Source organism: Capsicum annuum, chromosome 11 (assembly GCF_002878395.1).
Source record: "Capsicum annuum cultivar UCD-10X-F1 chromosome 11, UCD10Xv1.1, whole genome shotgun sequence".
In the NCBI taxonomy this organism is placed as follows: Eukaryota; Viridiplantae; Streptophyta; class Magnoliopsida; order Solanales; family Solanaceae; genus Capsicum; species Capsicum annuum.
This window is the reverse complement of record NC_061121.1, coordinates 106,905,468-106,927,854: the sequence shown is the minus strand read 5'-3', so window position 1 is coordinate 106,927,854 and position 22,387 is coordinate 106,905,468.

Below are 22,387 nucleotides of genomic sequence, written 5' to 3'. Positions count from 1 at the left end.
CCCGTAGTCACTGATGATCATTTTTCAGCTTTTCATTATGAGAACTTTGGGAATTTCCTCTTTCCCCCAATTGTGACCCACGACCTTAAAACCCTTTGGGGACCTCATTATCATCCAAAACACAATTAAATACATACTCTCTTCTCTCTCAAATCCCTAAGTCAGAAACATCAGATTTTCCAAGGAATTGATAATTAGAGCTTCCAAGGGTTGATTTCTCTCTGTAATTCTTGATATCTTAGGCACGTTACTCTTTTCCAAAGCTTATTTTGTTAAAATATGTGTTTTAAATTGTTATTCAAGTGGTTTTGAATGTTGGCTATGGAATGCGGGTTGGGGATGTTGAATGATTGTTTCCTTAAATGATGTTCCCATAGTTTATAATAATTTTTCATTCTAATTATGGTTTTGAATGTGTGGCATGCATGGTCATAGTGAATAAACTAGGGGGTCGTGAATTCCCCCAATTATGTGAATTTTGATAATTGAATTGGTGATAACCTCAATCCAATCTTGTAAAACTTATTTTAAACATGAGAATATATGCATTGAAAATACCTTTAGAACTATTGCATAGCATAAAAGGCTAAAGAACCAAATTTGATTTAATGAACAAAGAGGGGTCGAGGCATTCCCCCAAGTTGGAATTAAAATGGCATAATTATAAGCTTGCAAGTGTAATTAGTATGACGTACCAACAGTGTATTTCTGACGTGTATCATTGGTTAAATGGATGGTTTATGTGAAGCTTATTTTAATTGGGCTTAAAGGGGGTTGTGTAGCTAGGCTGTGAGAGTGAAGGTCCTAAGGGACCAATATTGGAAACTATATTTACCGGCGTAGGGGTCTAAATGGGTAGGTGTTTGGTTTTTCCTGCATAGTGTTTGGTGATTGTTGAATTGTTCGTGAGTCAGTTTTGAAGTGGTGAGCTTCCACTCTCCAGAAGGGTTATCATTTTAAAGTCTTGTTTTATTTATGTCTTAGACTACTTCTATTGGACTATTTTGGCTATCGTCCGGAGCATGCCCCGACTTAGATTGGTTTTGGTCTGTTTAAAGGTTTGTAGAATATGGTGGATTGGGATGGTTGTTGAGATTCTTAGGTTCCTTGCTGAGTTAGTTAAGTTACATATCTTGTTATATGTTCAAAACTCAACTCTATCTTGTTATATATTCAGAATACATCCGCTGCTAGTTGTATTGTATTTTGTTTGACTAGGTAAAATGTGTGGTCTTCGGTCCTTGATGGACTTGAGATACTCGTCACGGCTAGACATTGATTCGGATCGTGACAAACTTGGTATCAAAGACCTTATGTTCATGGTTAATTAGGTGTCCACAAAATCGTGTCAAATAGAGTCTATTTTATAGGCGTGTAGCGTGCCATACTTATAAGGGAGAGGCTATGAGGCATTTAGGAATGTTTTCCTTTTTTTGTGATATATTTTTTGGATTATAGAGTCTAAGGACTTGAAATCTACTTTAATTTTGTTTGTTCGCATTTCAGATCACGCCTCTCCAAAGATCTGATACTCGTGGAAACTTCTCTGTCCCACCTGAGGACTACGTAGATGAAACTCATCCTACTTATAGGGTACAGACCCAGTCTAGGGTCCCCACTCCTGATTACCCTTATGGAGTTCCATCGGTTCTCTTTAGTCCACCTTGGACTCCTCAGGTTGATGTGTCTAATTCTGAGTTTTGCCAGTCGATCCATTTGCTTACTCAGTTGGTGGCCTCTCAGTCATGCCAGTCTGAGCATGCTGCTTCTGTTACTCCTTCTGAGGCCACAAGGGTTGGCCAGTTCATGAGGTTGAGTCCTCCAACTTTCATAGGCTCTAAGGTTGAGGGGAATCCTCAAGGGTTCATAGATGAGATGGAAATTTTTTTTTGAGTGATATATGCTTCTGAATCAAAGGGTGTGGAGTTCACAACATATTAGTTGAAGGATGCGACATATTAGTAGTATGAGGAATAGGAGTAATTTAGAGGGGATGGTGCTGATCCGACCTTATGGGATGAGGTTTTTGGTACTTTTCTTGATCGTTTTTTCTTTAGAAGTTGAGGGAAGCAAAGGCTGAGGAGTTTGTGAATTTGAAGCAAGGAAGAATGAATGTGAGAGAGTACGCCTTGAAATTTTATCAATTGTCTCACTATGCTTTGAAGTTGGTATCTTTTATGAAGGCTAGAATGAGGAAATTTGCTTCGGTTTTGTCTCGGGACTTGGTGTTGGAGTGTAAGGCCACCTTACTGAATAAGGACATGGATATCTCTAGGCTTGTGGTGTACATGTAGCAAGTTGAGGAGGAAAAAAAATAAACCGATATAGGGGAAAGACAAAGTAAGAAATTCTGGTATTTTGAGCAGGGTGGAGGGAAGCAAAATTATGGTAGAGATGACAGACAGTGGTTTAAGAAGAAATGTAGAAATTCTAGTTCTTATTCTACGGCTAGTGCTCCATATCCTAAGCGATTCGGTGATCATTTCTTCTAGGCTAATAATGGGTTTAGGGCATAAGGTGCCCAGTCTCCGGTTAACAGATCTCAGTCAACCCCATCTTATACCCATTGTTATTTTTATGGGTAGATACATTATGGAGTTTATAATGAGGGGAGGAATAAATACTTTAAGTGTGGTCAACTTGGTCACATGCGGTGGGAGTGTCCTTCAAGGGTTACTTATAGAGCTAACAAAGTCCATGTTGCTACATATTCAGCTATAGCACCAAAGGGAGCTACTTCTGGTACCGATCCTGGCCGAAATCGTCTGTATGCTCTTGCCAGTTGTCAGGAATTCGAGGAATCTCCTCAAGCTATTACTAGTATGTTACAGGTTTTCTCCCATGATGTGTATTGTCTGCTTGATACGGGGTCTACTCTTTTTATGCGACCCTTTATATGGCTATTCATTTTGGTTTTGGTATTGAGTATATTTTTGACCCTTTTTCTGTGTCTACCTCGGTGGATGACTCTATTATGCTAGAAAAATCTATAGGGGTTGTGTGATATCTATCTGTGGTAGAGAGATATTGGTAGATCTAATAGAGTTAGATATGTTTGACTTTGATGTCATTTTGGGAATGGATTGGCTCTATTCACGCTATGATCTCTTGATTGTAGAACCCAAAGGGTCAGTTTCCAATTTCTGAATGAACCGGTAATTGAGTGGGAAGGTAGTTCTTTAGCACCAAAGAGGAGGTTTATTTCTTATCTAAGAGCCCAAAAATTAATTTCCAAGGGGTGTCTGTATCATCTAGTTCGGGTTAAGGATTCTAATTCTGAGGGGCCCTCTTTACAATCTGTCCCTATGGTTAACAAATTTCCTAAAGTATTTCTCGATGATCTTCCTTGTATTTCTCCTGATAGGAAAATAGACTTTGGAATTGATCTTCTCCTGGATACCTGTCCTATCTCTATCCCTCCTTACAGAATGGCTCCAGCCGAGTTGAAAGAACTCAAGAAATAATTAAAAGATCTTCTTGATAAGAGTTCTATTTTCCTTATTGTCTCTTCGTGGGGTGCTCTTGTGCTTTTTGTGCATAAGAAGGAAGGGCCCCTTTGAATATGTATAGACTATCGATAGTTGAATAAGGTGACTGTGAAGAATAAGTGTCCTCTTCCTAGGATTAATGACCCGATTGACCATCTTTAGTGTGCTAAGTACTTTGTTTAAGATTAATTTTTGGTTGAGTTATCATCAGTTGAAGATTAGGGGGATGGATATCCCTAAGACTGCTTTCCATACCTGGTATGGCCATTATGAGTTTTTGGTCATGTCAGTCGATTTGACTAATGCATCAACAATATTTATGTGTCTTATAAAATGGGTTTGTCATCAGTTTCTAGACTTATTCGGCATTGTGTTTATTGATGATATCTTGGTATATTCTTTGAGTGAGGAGGACCATGCCAATCACCACCGTATAGTATTGCAGACTCTTAAGGATTAACGGTTGAATACTAAGTTTTAAAAGTGTAAGTTCTGGTTGAATGTTGTGACCTTCCTCTGTCATGTTATTTCTAGTGAGGGAATGATAGTAGATCCATAGAAAGTTGAAGTAGTTAAGAAGTGGCCTAGACCTACGACTCCAACTGACACTTGGAGCTTATTGGGTTTAGCCGGGTATTATAGGAGGTTTATGGAGAGTTTTTCTTCGATTGCTGCTCCGTTGACTAAGTTGACTCAAAAAAGTAAAGTTTTTGTAGTTCGATGCTTATGAGTGTTGCTTTCAGAAGTTGAAGGATAGGTTAACTTTAATTTCAATTTTAACACTACCTGAGGGAACTGATGGCATTGTTGTTTATTGTGATGCATCCCGTGTAGGACTGGGTTGTATTTTGATGCAACATGGTAAAGTTGTGGCATATACTTCTAGGCAGCTTAAGGTGCATGAGAAAAATTATCCGAATCATGACTTGGAGTTATTGGCTATGGTTTTTGCTTTGAAGGATTTGAATCTCAAGTAAAGAAGATGGCTTGAGTTGCTCATGGATTATGATATGAGTCTCTATTATCATCCAGGTTAAGCTAATATAGTTGGTGATGCTTGTAGCAGGTTGTCTATGGGGAGATTATCTTATGTGGATGAGAGAAAGCGAGGCTTGGTAAAGGATATTCACTATTTGGCTAATCTTGGAGTTCGTCTTTTGGACTCTGAATATGAAGGTGTGATTTTTCAAGAGATGGTGAAGTCTTTTCTTGGTACTGTGGTGAAGGAGAAGCAGATTTTGGACCCTATCTTAATGTAGATTAAGGATGATGTAGGTCAGCAGAAAGTCATGACTTCTGAGATTGGTGGTGATGGTATTTTGATGGGATTGTGTGTTCCCGATATTAATGGGATGTGAGAGAGGATCTTGATTGAGGCTCATGAGTCAAGGTACATTATCCATCCTATTTCGATGAAAATGTACCATGATTTGTAAAAGATCTATTGGTGGAATATCATGAAGAGGGATGTGGCCAATTTTGTGGCTAAGTATATGGTTTGTCAGCAAGTGAAGGTAGAGCACTTGAGGCCTGGTGGTTTGTTTCAAGAGATTGAGTTACCCATGTGAAAGTTGGAAGTAATTAACATGGGCTTTGTTACTGGTCTTCTGCGGTCTCGTAGTCAGTTTGATTCGATTTGGCTCATCATGGATAGGATGGACAAGTCTGTTCATTTCTTTCCCATAAGGACTAATTATTATTTGGAGGATTATGATAAGCTTTTCATTCAGAAGATCATCAAGTTGCATGGTGTGCCTATTTCTGTTATATCTAATTGAGGTACGCAGTTCTCATCGCACTTTTGGTAGTCTTTCAGAGGGTTTTAGGAAATAAGGTAAACCTTAGCACCGCTTTCCATCCTTAGATGGATGGACAAACGGGGAGGATTATTTAGACTTTGGAGGATATGCTAAGGGCCTATATGATTGACTTTGGTGGTAGTTGGGTTAATCGTTTGCCTCTTATAGAGTTTGCATATAATAACAACTAGCATTCTAGTATTCAGATGGCTTCTTTTGAGGCTCTATATGGTAGGAGATGTCGTTCTCCTATTAGGTGGTTCGAGTTTGGTGACACTAGATTGATTGGCCCTGACTTAGTTCATCAGTATGTGATTAAGGATAGGCTTAAGACTTCCCAAAGTCACCAAAAATCCTATGCGGATGTGAGACATTGGGAGTCAGAGTTTGAGGTTGGTGATTAGGTGTTCTTGAAGGTATCTCCCATGAAAGGGGTGATGATGTTTGGAAAGAAGGGGAAGCTCAGCCCCCATTATATTGGCCCATACTTGATTTTGAGGAGAGTAGGCAATGTGGCTTATGAGTTGGAGTTGCCTTTGAGTTTAGATTCTATTCATTCGTTGTTCCATGTTTCGATATTGAAGAAGTGCGTGGGTGATCCTTTCTTGGTTGTTTCTTTGGAGAGTGTTGGCATTCGAATTCCTTGTATTATGAGGAAATCCCGATTGAGATTTTGGATAGGAAAGTCCATCATTTGAGGACTAAGGATGTGGCTTCGGTAAAGGTTCTATGGAGGAATCATAAGGTTGAAAAAGCTACTTGGAAAATTGAAGAGGTCATGAAGTCCAGATATCCATTCTTATTCCCTATTTTGGATAATCGTTCTTAAGGTATGTGTTTTCCTTAACATTTTTGTTTTCTAACTTTGTTAAAGGAAATTGTGGTTGTGTTCTTTCTTAAAACATACAAATGGATGCCTTGATTTATCATTTAGGGATGAATGATCCTAGGGGGAGGGGAGAGAATCTAGCACCCCAGGTGTTTGCCTCTGAAAAATCCTTGAGTTTTGGGCTTACTGCTCAGATCACAACTTACCTTATGAGTCGTAATATGTCCATATGGGTTGTAGGACCCAAATTGTAGCCTGACCAGTAAGGTTTGTCTAGATTACTGCCCTGACCACGACTTGTACCTCACGAGTCGTGAAGACTATCTATGAATCGTATAGTGTAAATCGTAGCCTCAATAGTATGGGGACCCCTTGATTCTGTTCTGACTACAACTTAGACCCCACGAGTCATAGGGTCACAATACGACCTGTATAGTATGATTCATAAGGAAAACAGTGGGAAGGACCCATATTTCTGCCCAGGCCACGACTCATGGAGACGAGTCATAAGGTGACCCTTAGTCACTGGCGATCATTTTTCAACTTTTTATTAAGGGTACTTTGGACATTTCTCCTTTTCCCCATAGTGCCGCATGACCTGAAAACCCTTTGGGGACCACATTGTCATCCAAGCCCAATCAAATACATACTCACTTCTCTCTCAAATCCCTAAGTCAAGAACACTAGGGCTTCCAAGGAATTGATAATTAGAGCCTCTAAGGGTTGATTTCTCTCCATAATTCTTGATATCTCAGGCATATTACTCTTCCCCAAAACTTATTTTGTTAAAGCATGTGTTTTAAATTGTTATTCAAGTAGTTTTGAATGTTGGCTTTAGAATATGGGTTAAGGATGATTGTTTCCTTAAATGATGTTCCCATGGTTTATATGTAATTTTTCATGCTCTAATGATGGTTTTAAACGTATGGGGTACATGGGCATGGTGAATAAATTAGAGGGTCATAAATTTCCTAAATTATGTGGATTTTGATAATTGAATTGGTGATAAACTCGACCCAATTTCTTAAAACTTATTTTGAACATGAGAATATACGTATTGAAAATACCTTTAGAACTATTGCGTAGTATAAAATGCTATAGAACTAAATTTGATTTAATGAATAAAGAGGGTCGATGCATTCTCCCAAGTTAATGGAATTGAAATGGAATAATTATAAGCTTGTAAGTGTAGTTGGTATGATGATACCAACAGCGTATGCCTGACATGTATCATTGGTTAATGGATGGATTTTGTGAAACATGTTTTAATTAGGCTTAAAGGGGGTTGTGTAACTAGGCTGTGAAAGTGGAGGTCCCAAGGGACCAATGCTAGAAATCACGTTTGCCGGCATGAGGGCCTAAATGGCTGGATGTTCGAGTCACCCTTGCTTTATGATCGGGCCTTTGAGTCACCCTTGATATATGGCTGAGTGTTCGAGTCACCCTTAGTGCATATACATATATTATTATTCTCTAGTTCATGCGGTTGACATGCACTAAGGCCCTTTCAGTAGAGAGAGTTGAGCCTATATAGCCCGTAGGTGCCTTTTTATGACAGTTAAGCTACACATTCCAGGCTAATATTTTAAAGTTTACGCTAAGCCTTGTTCCCTATCCCGACACGTTATAAATATGTGTATATGCATATGATTGTGAGCATTGGCTCGAAATGATTTTGATTTGTTGATTCATGGAATTACTTTATCCCCTTCCCTAAGTTACATGCTAGCACTCACCCTGCTAACCATCTTCAGATGCTATATCCCCATGCGATGTAGGGAACGGAGATACTTCTGCTTTTCTTACACAGTGTTAGGTGATTCTTGGATTGTTCGTAAGTCAACTTTGTAGTGGTGAGCTTTCGTTCTTTAGAAGGGATATCATTGTAAAGTCTTGTTTCATTTATGTCTTAGACTACTTCTATTGGACTATTTTGGCTATCACCGAGGGTATGTTCCAACTTAAATTGGTTTTGCTCTGTTTAGAGGCTTTGTGGATTACTGTGGATTGGGATTGTTATTGAGATTCTTAGATTCCTTGTTGAGCTAGTTGAGTTACCTATCTTGTTATATGTTTGGAACTCATCTCTATCTTGTTATATGTTTGGAATTCAACCACTGCTAGTTGCATTTTGTTGTTTTTGACTAGGAAAAGGGGGTGGTCTTCGGTCCTTGGTGGACTTAAGATATCCATCACATTCAGTCCCTGGTTCAGGCCGTGACACAATTTTACTAGGAATATTTCAAAAAAATCAGAATCAAAGAAAATGGAAGAAGAAGAAGAAAAACAGAAAAATTAAAACAACGACGTACTTGAAATCACAAAGTCACTATTTGTCGTTCTCTGTTCGCTACTTATGAGTCATGACATGTGAATCACTGCACGCTGCTTATGAGTTGTGAATTCAATTGTGAATCGGTGCTTAAGATTTGTATTGTGTGATTTGTGTTTGTGTTTTGTTTGTTTGTGAATTAGGTTTAGCCTTTTAAGTTTAAGTGGGTATGTGCTCACGGGTTGTTGGCAGACTTAGGCTTAGTGGAGAGTGGGTTGTTGGAATTATTAATAGAATATAATAATATGTACATACACAAAATATTTGTATTAAAAATATTTTTAGAATACATTATAAGATTTTGATTTAACCGAAACATCGAACTACCAAAACCCTGATTACGAACTATCAAAATCCTATAACTGAAAAGTAAACCGACATATCAAAATTATTAAAAAATAAATCAAAACCAAATTGAAAAACCAAAACAAAATCAAAACTAAAAAAACGAATCAATTTGGTTCGTTCATTTTTTCTATTTTTTGATATTTCACCCACCCATACATTTGGTTTAGATCTAGGGGGGATTTTGTTTGGAATGGGTTAGAATTAGAATGGTTGACTTTGGTCAATATTCAGAGATCTGAGTGTCGTATGGAAATACCGTTAGGTCTATCAACTCCTAAACATCAATTTTAAGTTAGTAGTGTAGTTGGTTCGGGTCTTGAGACTTTCATTGTGGTTTTGAGCGTTTAGATGAAATATTGAAAGTTTAATCTTAAGGGTTGATTTTTTTTCAATATTTGATGTTAACTACCTCCACTGGAATTTCTGACCGTAGTATTGTGTTCGAAATATCAAATTTAGTCTAGTGGAATAGTCGAATTATATTTGTACGGTCTGAACTTTTTCTAAGATTACATTTGAGATATTTTTTAAGACACCACCAACTATGATTCCTTCTTCTTGTTGGTAGGCTTCTCATTATTTTCGTGAAGAAGAATTTGGTAGTCATTCACATTCACAAAAGGTCTCAGTGGGTCGGGGTTAGATCGCCAGAGTTGTTTTTCACGATCGCGATTGGGCTCTTGCAAACACAATAGCCCGAGGGTGGGGATCCTCACAGATACGAATGTGTCCCATGAATGTGATGAAGGATCAGGCTAGTAGCTTTAAAAAACTCCAAGTCGAGCCTAAACTCTATTTTTCTACCATTTATAACATATGAATCATGATTTTGAGTGTTCTCAAAGAGATTTTTGAGATTCGATATTTGGGTAGGTTCCTAAAGCTATTATCATTCCCTCCTAATTTCCCCATGATATTTACGTCAAATCTTTTTTTTTCGACCTTGAGCTTGAAGATTTTTTGGTAAAGCTAAAATATGATATTTCGGTGATTTCAAACTTTATTTTAACCCCATTTTGATGAAATTTCAGATTTAAATATCTTAAACTATGGAAAACATGATTTTTCAATAAAAAATCCATTTTACCCTTGTGGGATTAGGGTCAATTTTTGAGTTGACTTTTGAAATTGTATCTAGAGTGTGTAAATATAGGCATCGTTAGCTTTGTTTTCACCTATAAATCATATTTTAATAGATTGGACTCGTTGGAGGCAATTTAGAAGGGTAAAATGTCAATTTAATTCTTCGAATTTTTAAGGCATGTTGAGACTTTCTTTTGCTCCTTTTCAACGTGCATATATGTGTGTTGCTTGAATTGAGAGTAATGGGGATGAAGAGTCAAGTATAGATGAGGTGGCAAACATCTATGCGGGTACCAGTGTATTGAAAGGGGTAAAAGTAAAATTCAAGGACTTGTGGGTAATTCTCTATTCTTGACTGTTGGATTATCTTGTGTGAAATATTTTAGTGGTGAATCTGAACTTAGTGGTTGTTGATATTGTTTATATAGCATTTTATGAGTGAGAATTGAGATAATTGATCTAGATTGATGAATTATAAGCTTGTAGCCGGTATTATCGAGCTGAGTATGACCTTGTGAGCCCATTTCTTATTACTGTGAATCATGCATACTCATTCATATTTAATTATAGCACTGTGAAATTGATATTGTGAGAAAGATTAATTTAAAATGTTTTGTATGCCTGATGGGAAAGTTTTTTAGGTGGATTCTATTGATTTTTACTTGTATGCCCAATGGAAAATTGCTATATGTAGTTTTGTTGATGAGCAGCTAACTAAAAGGGACCAGGTCCCTGGATGTTCATGGTATAGTATTGCTGGCACGCGTGTCTACATAGTTTTGTCCTCTTGTGTAACAAACTTGCAGGTGTTGCTTGTACTGAATAGGACACCTGATCCAATGATATTTTAGCCCTAATCATCACTCATCTATAAAACAAAAAAGATGCTTCTTTATTAAACCGCCTTTGCACAAATCTAAAGAGTGAAGAGAAGCAACAAAAACTCTATTTCAATATTGCTCAAGCAGTGCTCATGTTCTTATCTTTGTAGTATGCATAAAAAGTGAGCGAGTGTTCTTGAGTGCTGAGTTTAATCCAACTACTCATGCTATAAGTGTAGTGTTTTCTTTTGTTATTCGAAAGTGCTTAAGTAGAGTTGCCTAAGTTTGATACTGATTAGAGTTAATCAGTGTAGAGGATCCTTACCAGAGTTGCCAAGATGAGCTTGTAGTAGAGTTATTACAAGCGAAAGGAGCCTAGAGTTAGGCTGAAATCAAGTCTGTAATCAGGAAGTTGATTATAGTGGATTTCTTAGGTTCTTGTGAGGGAAAACCATGGGTTTTCCCTCCCTTGAGCAAGGGGGTTTACACGTTAAATCTTGTGTGTTGTTATTTTCCTACACAACCTTTAGTTTTCCTGCACTTTAGTGTTTGATTTCCTGTGATTGACTTTGAGGGACCTGGTCCCTCACTGGGTAGTGCAACCCCCAAGAGTTCCAACAATTGGTATCAGAGCTGGTTCACTCTAAAAGTTTCACACCTCGAGTGTTTTGGTTATCATGGCTGCCCCACCAAACCTGAAAGAAGGATAATCTACCACTAGACCACCTAGATTTAATGGACAGTACTATGGGTTGTGGAAAACAAGGATATTTGGCTTTATTATGGCTTAGGACAGTGAACTAATGGATATTATTTTTGATGGTCCTCATGTACCTGCAAGAGGATTCAAAGAAGGAGATGTTACTAGAATGATTATAAAAAATAGGAGGGAGTTCAATGATGAAGACAAAAAAAGAATTGAGTAAAACTATAAAGCCAGGAAATTGCTTGTCTGTGGCATAGGACCAGATGAATACAATGGGATTTTAGCTTGTGAAACAACTAAGGAAATTTGGGATTTCTTTAAGACAGCTCTTGAAGGAATCGCTGATGTGAAGGATTCAAAAGTTAATATGCTGACCATTCAGTATGAAACCTTCAGAATGAAAGAAGGAGGAACTATTCAACAGATGCATACCAGGTTTACTTCTATCACTAATGAGTTGCACTGCTTAGAAGAAGTAATTCCTTTGTACAAATAGGTGAGAAAAATCCTTGGGGTTCTTTCTAAATCCTCGAAAAGCAAAGTGGATGCTATCACTAAGACTAGGAACTTGAAAACTCTCACCATAGATGAACTCATTAGGAATCTGAAGACTCATGAACTTAAAAAGCAGCAAGAGCATGAGAAAATGAAGGTAAAAAGGGAAAAATCTTTGGCATTAAAAGTATTTAAGTTAGACTCTAATGAAAAAGACACTGATGTTGCCTATTTAGCGAAAATAATAGTTAGAGCTATGAGACAAAGTGGCCAGTTTTAAAGAAGTTGGAGTAACAACAAAATGGGAGGCACTATGGAAGTTTGTCACAGATATGGAAGTCCTGAAAATATCATTAAGGATTGTCAATGCACAAAATGGACTATTAGGATTATCACAACACTGGAGATGATAAAGGAAGAAGTAGGGACTAGGTCCTTGTAAAATCCAGAAGACAGACTGCAGCTGATTTTGTAGTTAAACAAGCTTTAGCTGGTTAGGGTAACTCCTCTAGTGAATTTGATAAGGCTGAAAAGTCTGCAGATGTTTCCATGCTTGTCATGGAGGATGAGAAGGTGACCTTTGTTTCCTTGTTTGCTTTTGTGGCAAACACTGAAATGAGGAAGAAAATGGGGTAACACTTTTTGACCGTAATGAAAACTTGGACAACTATTCTACTAGAAAGATAAAATAACTTGCAAATGTGCTGATTGAGTCTATACGTAAAATGACTGAGAAAAAAATTGCTCTAGAAGAAAAGGTGGAAAGTCAAGAGCTTGAGTTAATTGCTCTAACCCTCCAAATATCTGAAACTAAAGAGCAGGTTACTAAGTTAAAGTATGAAAATCTGAATTTAGTAAGTCAACTGGAGAAAAGAGATTATGCTTGTGACAAAGAAAAGAATAATGCTCTAGAAGAAAAAATAGAAGATCAGGAGCTTGAGTTGATAGCTTTGACTCTCCAAATATTAGAAACTAAGCAACATATTGCTAAGTTGAAACTTGAAAATTTAAGTTTGGTAAGTCAACTGGAGAAAGTAGATATTTTTGAGTGTAAAGAAAAGAAATAAGCCTCAAAGTTTCAGGTTGAGCTTGAAAAGAAATTGGAGGATTCTCAAAGGCTTCTCATGACTACACTTCAGAAGAATAGGGAGTTAGAAAGGGACTTGGTACATCTGAGGGAAGAGTTTAAAAAATCCCTATAATGGACTGCATCTTCTCAGATCCTTTCTAACTTGACTAATCAAGAAATTAATAATAGCAAAGGGCTTGGGTATTAGTTGAAAACTCAATCACTTGAATATTATGGAAAGACTACTCAAAATGCTAAGAACAAGGTCCACAAGCCTCTATGTACTCACTATGGTAGAGATGGACATATAAAAAAGGAACGTCAAAGCTGGCTCAGAGCAAAATTGAAAAATGTTAGACATATACATCAGGGAAGAACCTATCCCAAAGGTTTAATACCTTGGAAAAATATGAAGAAACTCATATTACCTAGATGGACAAAAAAGGATTTGATTACACCATTATCCTCCTACTGGAAACTCAAACTCAAATAGGTTCCCAAGTCTAACAAATGATCATAAGTACAAGTGGGAGAAAGGGTTTGAAATCAGAATAATCTTCTTGAGAATTGCTTAAGTCTATAATAAAGGTATGTTTGTATTCTCTTTCCTAAGACACTTTAAGGTGAAGGTGTCTTATGTGATTAGCATCCTATCCCAAGAATAAACTCACAAATATGTGAAAGAGTCTAGCAAGTTCAAAGCAATGTAGAAGGAACTCTGGACATTTGAAGAAAGCCAAGTCTAGGACCTGGTCCTTAGACCTATTTCAAGAACAAATCATGGTATGATGTGGTGCAATAAATCTAACAAGTTGATGTTGGTATTGAACAGATTAGCCTGACCTTTTATTAAGTGAATCAGTGTCTCTTCACAAAATTTGCTATGTTCAGGAGTTAGGTATCCTTGGTAAATTAGGTATATATTGGTCTAACTCAATACCATACCTTTGCAGGTATATACCCATGGGAACAACTTTAGAGGTGGACAAATGTGATAGGCACAAAATTGAAGATTCATTCAAACTAGAGAGGGACCTAGTCCTATCTCTTAGGTTAGTATCTTGTATGTGCAAATTTTGTCTGTTCTGTCAAGAAAAAGCCACGCCCCTTATCCTTGTGTCAGAAAAAAGTTATCTTATTCTAAAAAAAAAGGTGAGTCACCTAAATCTTGCTGCTCATTATTCCTTAAATCTTGCTGCACCCACTCTTTCTCTTATCAAAAAGGAAAATCCTAATTGCAAATATCCCCTCTGATAAAAGGACCTTCTTAATGGCTGCAGCTCTCTCAGTTTCTTATCCTTTAAAGGATTCTGAGCTTAGTATAGTTAAAAATCCCTTCCCAAATCTTCCTGAAAAACATCCTTCTATTTTTAATTTTACAAAGCCTAACTCCTTTATCACTCAACCTATTAATAAATAATCATCTCTGAATCATCAAAACCGTTCTGATAGTGTTATAGTGAAAGAAACCTGGGCTGCTGAAAATCTCATCTTATTGTCAAATAGCCCCGAAAGAGCATAGTTTATCACAAGAAAAACAATGTTAGTAAAACACCAAGAATTTCTAAAAATTGAACTAGAAGTTTTACTGAGAAGCAACTGACTCTTGAGGGACCTGGTACCAAGACGAGAAAAGTAGCTGAAGGAGAATCTATGATCACTTATATTAAAAGAAAGAATGGAGAGAAAAGTAAGGTTGTACCTAAGAAAGTTATAAACAGGTTCTTGAAGAATCAAAAGGCGTTAACTGAAGGATTTTTGATTCAAATGTGCTAACAGAACCTGGTATGGTGGAATTAGTTGAGCTGGTAAAACATCAAGGTTGGATGCATATCATGGAAAGACCTATTCCCAATGTTTTTGATGAGATAGTCAGGGAATTCTATTTCACTTTGGAATTCTCAGAAGATAGGATGAATCTGACTGCACAGGTCCAAGGAAAGAAACTAAAGCTAAATGATAAAACACTGGAAATTTTTTTGGAAGTTCCTAGGTTTGGGGTAAGAATTGTCTCTAAGCAGCTGCCTTCAATTAAATTCTTAAAAAATGCATCCACTTTCAAAGGAAAATATATGGCTGCAGTGAGTAGGAACTCATTCAAGTGTGAGTTTCAATTATTTTTTGACTTTGTGAACAAGGTAATTCTGCCTAGGTCATAGAAGATAAACATTTCCTCAGCCACTGATTTATATGTGATGGAATGCCTTAGTTGCTTTGAGTTTATTAATCTACCTGTATTAATGATAGAACATATTCACAAAATGGTTCTTGGGAAAATGGAAAAGATGGCATGCCTTATGGATATTGGTTGAACAAAGAACTTGATCACTATGGCATTGTCTGTGACTCTGGAACCCAAGGATTTGTGGTTCGAATGCTTGGCATGAAAACACTGGTCAAAACTAAGTGTGTCAAATCAAGTAGCATTTATCAAAGAGAGCTCAACAAGGAAATAGAGTAACTGAAGGTTAATTCAGCTACCAAGGATAAAGAATTTAGCAAGCTCCAGGTTACAATTTAGCATCTCTCCAAAAAGAAGCCCATGTGACTCTGAAATGCTCAAAACTGAGAATATTGAACTGAGGAAGAGGGTGTTAATCTTAACTAATGAGGTCCTTAGCCTAAATTCAGAGATAAGGCATCTCAACAACAACCTGAACCTACTCCTTTAAAATCTTTTCCCCAGTCCTTCACCTATTAATCCTTCTTAATTCCTGTTGCTTTTTCCCTAGAACATTTAATTTATGCACTGCTATGATACTTATTCTCTACTTATGAATGAATCTTTTTGTTGTGTGTTACATTTGTTACCTTTAAATTGTAAAGTTATTCTTCATGTTAGTGTTGCCCAGTGGCCATAAGTTAACTAACTTGTGCTTATTTTACTCTTGGTTTACTGCACTTAATTTTCAATGATGCCAAAAGGGGAAATACTGAGTTGATGTAGTAGGGACCAGGTACTAGGTGGAACTGATGCAAATGCCTATGATGAGTTATGTTGTAAATTTAAATGTCATGCTGGTAGGGGGAAGTAAGTAATGTCCTGAATAGATGAATGAAGAAAGATGTGTTGACAGGGGAAATTATGCAAATGTACTAAATGAAGGTGCATGATGACGGGGGAAGAAATTATTTTTTTTGCTACAAATGACAATAAGGGACCATATCCCTGTGTTGTATGATGGTGGAAGCATGATGATAGAGGAAACATTTATCTTTAGAGTGGTAATCATATTGATTAAATATGATGGATGTGCTCAAAGATATATGGTTGGTTTGTCATCATCAAAAAGGGGTAAAATTTCTATGTGTAGTTTTGATAATGAGCAGCTAACTGCAAGGGACTAGGTCCTTGGATGTTCATGGTACAATACAACTGGTATGCGTGTTTGCATAGTTTTGTCTTCTTGTGTAACAAACTTGCAGGTGCTTCTTGTACTGAATAGGACACCTCGTCCAGTGATATTTCTGCCCTAATTATCACTCATCTATAAAATAAAAAGATGATTCTTCATCAAATAATTTTTGCATAAATCTAAAGAGTGAAAAGAGGTAGCAAGAACTCCATTTCAAAATTTCTCAAGCATTTCTCATGTTCTTATTTTGTGGTATGCTTAAAGAGTAGTGAGTGTTCTTGAGTGCTGATTTGTAATCGAACTACTCATGCTATAAGAATAGTGTTTTCTTTTGTTATTCGAGAGTTCTTAGGTAGAGTTGCCTAAGTTGATACTGATTAGAGTTAATCAGTGTAGAGGGTCCTTGCCAAAGTTGCCAAGATGAGTTTGTAGTAGAGTTATTACAAGCGAAAAGAGCCTAGAGTTAGGCTGAAATCTAGTCTGTAATGAAGAGGTTGATTATAGTAGATTTCTTGGGTGCTTATGATGACAAGACATGGTTTTTCCTCCCTTAAGCAAGAGGGTTTCCATGTTAAATCTTGTGTGCTGTTATTTTCCTACACAACCTTTAGTTTTCCTACACAACAGTGTTTGATTACCTATAATTGACTTTAAGGGACTTGGTCCATCACTGTGTAGTGCAATCCCCTAGGGTTTTAACATAAATTATTTTGGTAGCTTAATAGAAATGGTTTTGGGCAGATTCATTGATTTGCATGTCCATCAAGAAATTATTTTATGTGGGTATATGGACCTTGGAGTCCCCTATGGGTCCCAAGTAGCCAGACAGACCAACAGGTGTATACTGTAGTTCATTACATCATATTACATCACCTTATCATTTTCATATAATTGATTTATTGTGTTTTAGCACTATATTTGATTGATTTATATCATTATGGTTTCAAGAATTGGTGATAATTACTAGTATTGTTATGATATAACTGTTACAGTAGGCTGACTTTCTTGAGTGCAGGTTATTTAGCTGTATTGGATGGTTGGTTTCAATATTTCTTGCCACTACTTTGAATTAGGGATAATTAACGATGTTGTTGAGTACACGTGTTTCATACTCACTCTTGCTTTTTATGCACCTTACATGCATGTACTGAGCCAGTGGCCTCTGAACGTTAATCTTACGGGTGTATGGTGATTGCTTCTCGATGATTCTGAGGTAGCAGTTATTGATCTCGGTTGCCTCAAATTTTCTCATTATCCTAGTCATTTTTCGTATTTTGAAAAGTTTGGACTATTCTTTGTACTAGTTTAAATGCTCGTGCCTCACACGTGATCTTTGATAATTTAAAATCAAATATCTAATAGTTATTTATTTCAGTTAGTTCCAAAATTTAAATATTAATAAAATTATAGATTAAGAAGTTTATATCCTACAATATTAAATTATTTATTAAACAAAGATTATTTGATATTGAATAAAATTATAACAAAAATTAAGTTGGTTGGTAGTATGATTATACTGAAACTTTGGTTTCTAACAAAATTACTATCTGCCAAAATTTATTCCTCAAGTCCTTAAAATCAAGCATTATATTCCTTACATCTTTTTAAATTTTAACAAAAGATTAATAATAATATGATTCTAAAGTGAAAAATAACAATTTCATATTGTCATGACCAAATTTACGAGTCATGATGGTGCCTACTATATCCCTCCAGTAGACAAGCCAAACTGAAACCTGGAGCTAAAAATAATGGGTTAATCTTGGTAGAAAATGCCCACAAGGCGAAAAACAACTAGTGCGATTTGTAAATAACACAGAGTATTAGGAATAGATAAAAAACAATCAATATATAGATATCATCCCACAGCTTGGTAGAGCCAGTACAAGAGAAACTATAAATACAATCCAAATATTTAAAATACTCAATATAATCAATCTTGAAACTAAAGACTAGACATAAGTAAGATAGAAGGAAATGAGGGACTCTGACTCCAAGAGCTCATCCTATCTCTGACAATTAACACAACACAAACATCGATCAACGACGACAACTAGTACTCAAATATGCACAAAAAATGTACAAAAGTGTAGTATGAGTACAAAAACCACGAGTACTCAGTAGGCATTGTTGGTCGACTAAGCTAAATTATGATATAAGTATGATAAAATGCAAGATAACATAACTAAATCAAGGTAAGGGAACAAACCTGAAATAACTCCATCACTGTACATGAATATGTAGATAAACACCATAATAATATAACATAACATACAACATCAACACATGCAACCATAACTACAAAATTGACCCCTATAAAATAGCATAACCCACAACTGTCATTTATCAAAACCCATAACACGAACAGAATTCACCCAAGTCATGCCATCCTATATCCATTAGCCAATATTTTTCAACTAATTACCAATTATCAACCAATCATTAATTATCAACTATTCGTTAGTTACAACTAACCACAATTTATCAATTAGTCATGATGTCACTAGAACCCATTCATATTATGCCACATTATAACCATTTCCTAATATTCCGACTTACCTAGAATTACTATTTCCAAGTCTCACACCCCAATATCATCATATCATAAGGAGTATATTATCATGGTATAAGATGTATATCCGAACTTGAATTAGTAAGTATAATCAACAATATTATCATAGTTATCATAACGATATCATTCTCTATAGCATCACCAATACCATCAACATTGTTATCAATATCATAGCTATCCTCCGGACTTACACCGGATATAAATAATCGATACATTATCATTATTCGGACTTGAACCAAATTTTACATAGATAATAGCATAATCAATATTCGGACTTATTCCGATAACCATATCATCAATATCATATCCAATAGCATGATCATTAGAGTTTTAAATACATAACTGCTAGTATAGCTACTTAGCATGATTATCATTCGTAATTGTAATACCCACCCTTCTCCAAGTTCAAATTCATCTCTAGAATATCAAAGATCTTGCTTCAAAGATGAATATAATTTATTCCATGTGAAAATTTTAAGATTTTGACTTTTTATTCTGTGAAAAATCAAATAAGCTTTCCATTGATACCAAATTCGCCCAAATCCGATATTCGGGTGAAGAGTTAGAGCCATGTTAGTGAGACAGTGTACCGCCAGGTACTTTAGTACATCGCGGAGCCAGCTAAAATGACAATTGTCAAAATCCAGTAAGCCTCCGTAATTCCACCATGTCTTGATGGATTTCTAGTTTGCAACCAAGGTGGCAATGCGATTTCCACCGCATCGCGCCAAGGCTCAGTTTCCAAATTGTCCAATTTTCAGTAAGCTGGCGCGATTATGGTGCGTCGCGCCAGTATGTAAAATTAGGATTTTTTTCAAATTCTATTTTTAAATTTCAAGGACCAATTGGTAATTTTCTAAAGCCCCAAACTAGTCTATATAAGGGATTTATACACTAAATAATGAAAATACTTCATTATTCATCAATTTTTCCCCAAATCAAAATATTTTCTCTCTCAAGAAGTCAAGAACCCTAGCCAAGAAATCAAGAACAAGCCTAAGGATTTCTTCAAGAACCTTTAAGAAAGAGTCTTCTAAGGTATGCAAATATTGATTCTTGGGTTCCTTCCACCCAAGAAGTTCAAGAATCCTTTTCTAAATTCAAAGATCTTATATTTATGAGTTTTCATGATTCATGTGAATTAAAATAGAAGTTCATAGTATTATTGAGTTTTAATTCATGATTTAGACTACCAATTTCAAGAGTTGATTCTAGTATGTAATGAATTGTATGATATTCATGATAAACCCTCTTCAAGTTGCGTGATATTGATGTATTCATGATAATTAAGTATAGAATCTGTGGTATAACTAAAGAATGCTCCCCATATGTTTGATAGAATGCTTAAGTAAAGAGAATAGTGCCCTCTTTAGTATGTTAAGCATGAAATCCCCAATTATGTGATAACGAGTGCATGCCAAACGTTTGTTGAAATTCCTTAGTTAATGTATTATGAAAAGTTGCATGCATTCTTATCCATGTGTATTCCTTATTGAACAACTATGAGGTATTAGTATGCATTCCCTATACATTTATATGTTTATGACATTTAAGTGATTGACGAGATATCGTATTGATTGTGTTGTGAATGAAAGTCCATTATCATGATACTCAAGTGTGGTCCTGTCTTATTTATTTATGCTATCGAGTCCTGGGGGTATTTATACCCAAAAATTTATCTGCATGTCTAGAGCCGAGTCAGTCTCAAGATAATTTCAGTCGTACTATGATCAGTAGAATTCAGCCAGTACAGAACTTAAGAAAATTCAGTACTCTCAGTACTAGTTTAATTCAGTCTTAGTATCAGTCTAATCCAACTCAGTATTCAGTTTTGATTCAATAGTATTCATAGTATCCAATATTCAGTTCAGACTTCAGTGAAACTCAGTAAGCTAACAGGAATTCAGTAGCATTCCGTCAGATAATGGAACCAAGTAAATTCAATCAGCTCAGTCAAGTAAGATGACCAGTAACAGATTCAGCTCAGTCTAGAATAGTCTAGGAATCAGTTCAGTGTCTATTCAGTTGGGAGTAAGATTCAGCATCGAGTGAGGGCAGGAATGACGGCTTCCCCATTATTTTAGGCAGAGTCGTTAATAACAATCCCTGTACTCCAGAACTATATAGCCAGCGTAGAATGAGGAGTCACCCGTTATATTAGGCTTGACTACCTCCTCGGAGTCACCCATTATATTAGGCTTGGCTTCAACCAGGTGTCATCCGTTATATTAGGCATGGCATCATGGGTTCAGAGAGAAGTGTCTTTACCTATGGCACGGTACTGACATGATTCCAACTGGGGTTACAGGTTGGAACCCAAAGAAGTTAGAAGGGGCATGTCGGTTACATGACTACCTCCCACAATGTTAGTTTTAGATTCAGTCTCAGTAATAGAATTCTGCCGAGGAGTCACCCGTTATACTAGGCTTGACTACCTCTTAGAGATCACCCTTTATATAGGCTTTATCTCAAATTTAAACAATCATATTCATTATCAGTAAACTCAGAGGTCACCCGTTATATAGGCTTAATCTCAGATTCAGACAATCATATTCATTATCAGTAGATTTAGAGGTCACCTGTTATATAGACTTGATCTCAGATTCAGACAATCATATTCATTATCGGTAGACTCAGAGGTCACCCGTTATATAGGCTTGACTCAGATTCAGACAATCATAGTCATTATCAGTAGACTCAGAGGTCACCCATTATATAGGCTTGATCTCAAATTCAGAAAATCATATTCATTATCAGTAGACTCAGAGGTCACCCATTATATAGGCTTGATCTCAGATTCAGACAATCATATTCATTATCAGTAGACTCAGAGGTCACCCATTATATAGGCTTGATCTCAGATTTAGATAATCATATTTATTATTAGTAGACTCAGAGGTCACCCATTATATAGGCTTGATCTCAGATTCAGACAATTATATTCATTATCAGTATACTCAGAGGTCACCCGTTATATAGGTTTGATCTCAGACTCAGTTTATCAAGTATCAGGCATCATTACCAGTAAAATCAGAGGTCACCTATTATATAGGCTTAATCTCAGATATAATAAATCAGTATCAGTATCAGCAAGATTAGACATCAATCTCAATAGACTCAATTATTCTATCTCTCAGTATTAGTAAACTCAGACATCAGTACTAGTAAACTCAGTCATCAGTAAGTCAGTATTCAAAAACTAGTATTCAGAGTTCGTATTCAGTGTTACTGCGATTCCAATTTTGGTCTGTGTATTCATGCATATGTCCTCATTCAGTACTCTCATGTTATTCAGTTAAGCTATGTTCATGCACAAGCCCTTGCATTTAGCCTTACCTCATCTAGCATATTAGTACATTTAAGGTACTGACGCATACTTTTCTTTTGTTCTATGGTGTCTTATACTATAAGTTCCAAAGCGCGAGATCTTGAGCACTCTTAGCAGTCTAGACTCAGTCAGCAACAGTAGACGTAGCAGTGAGTCATCTT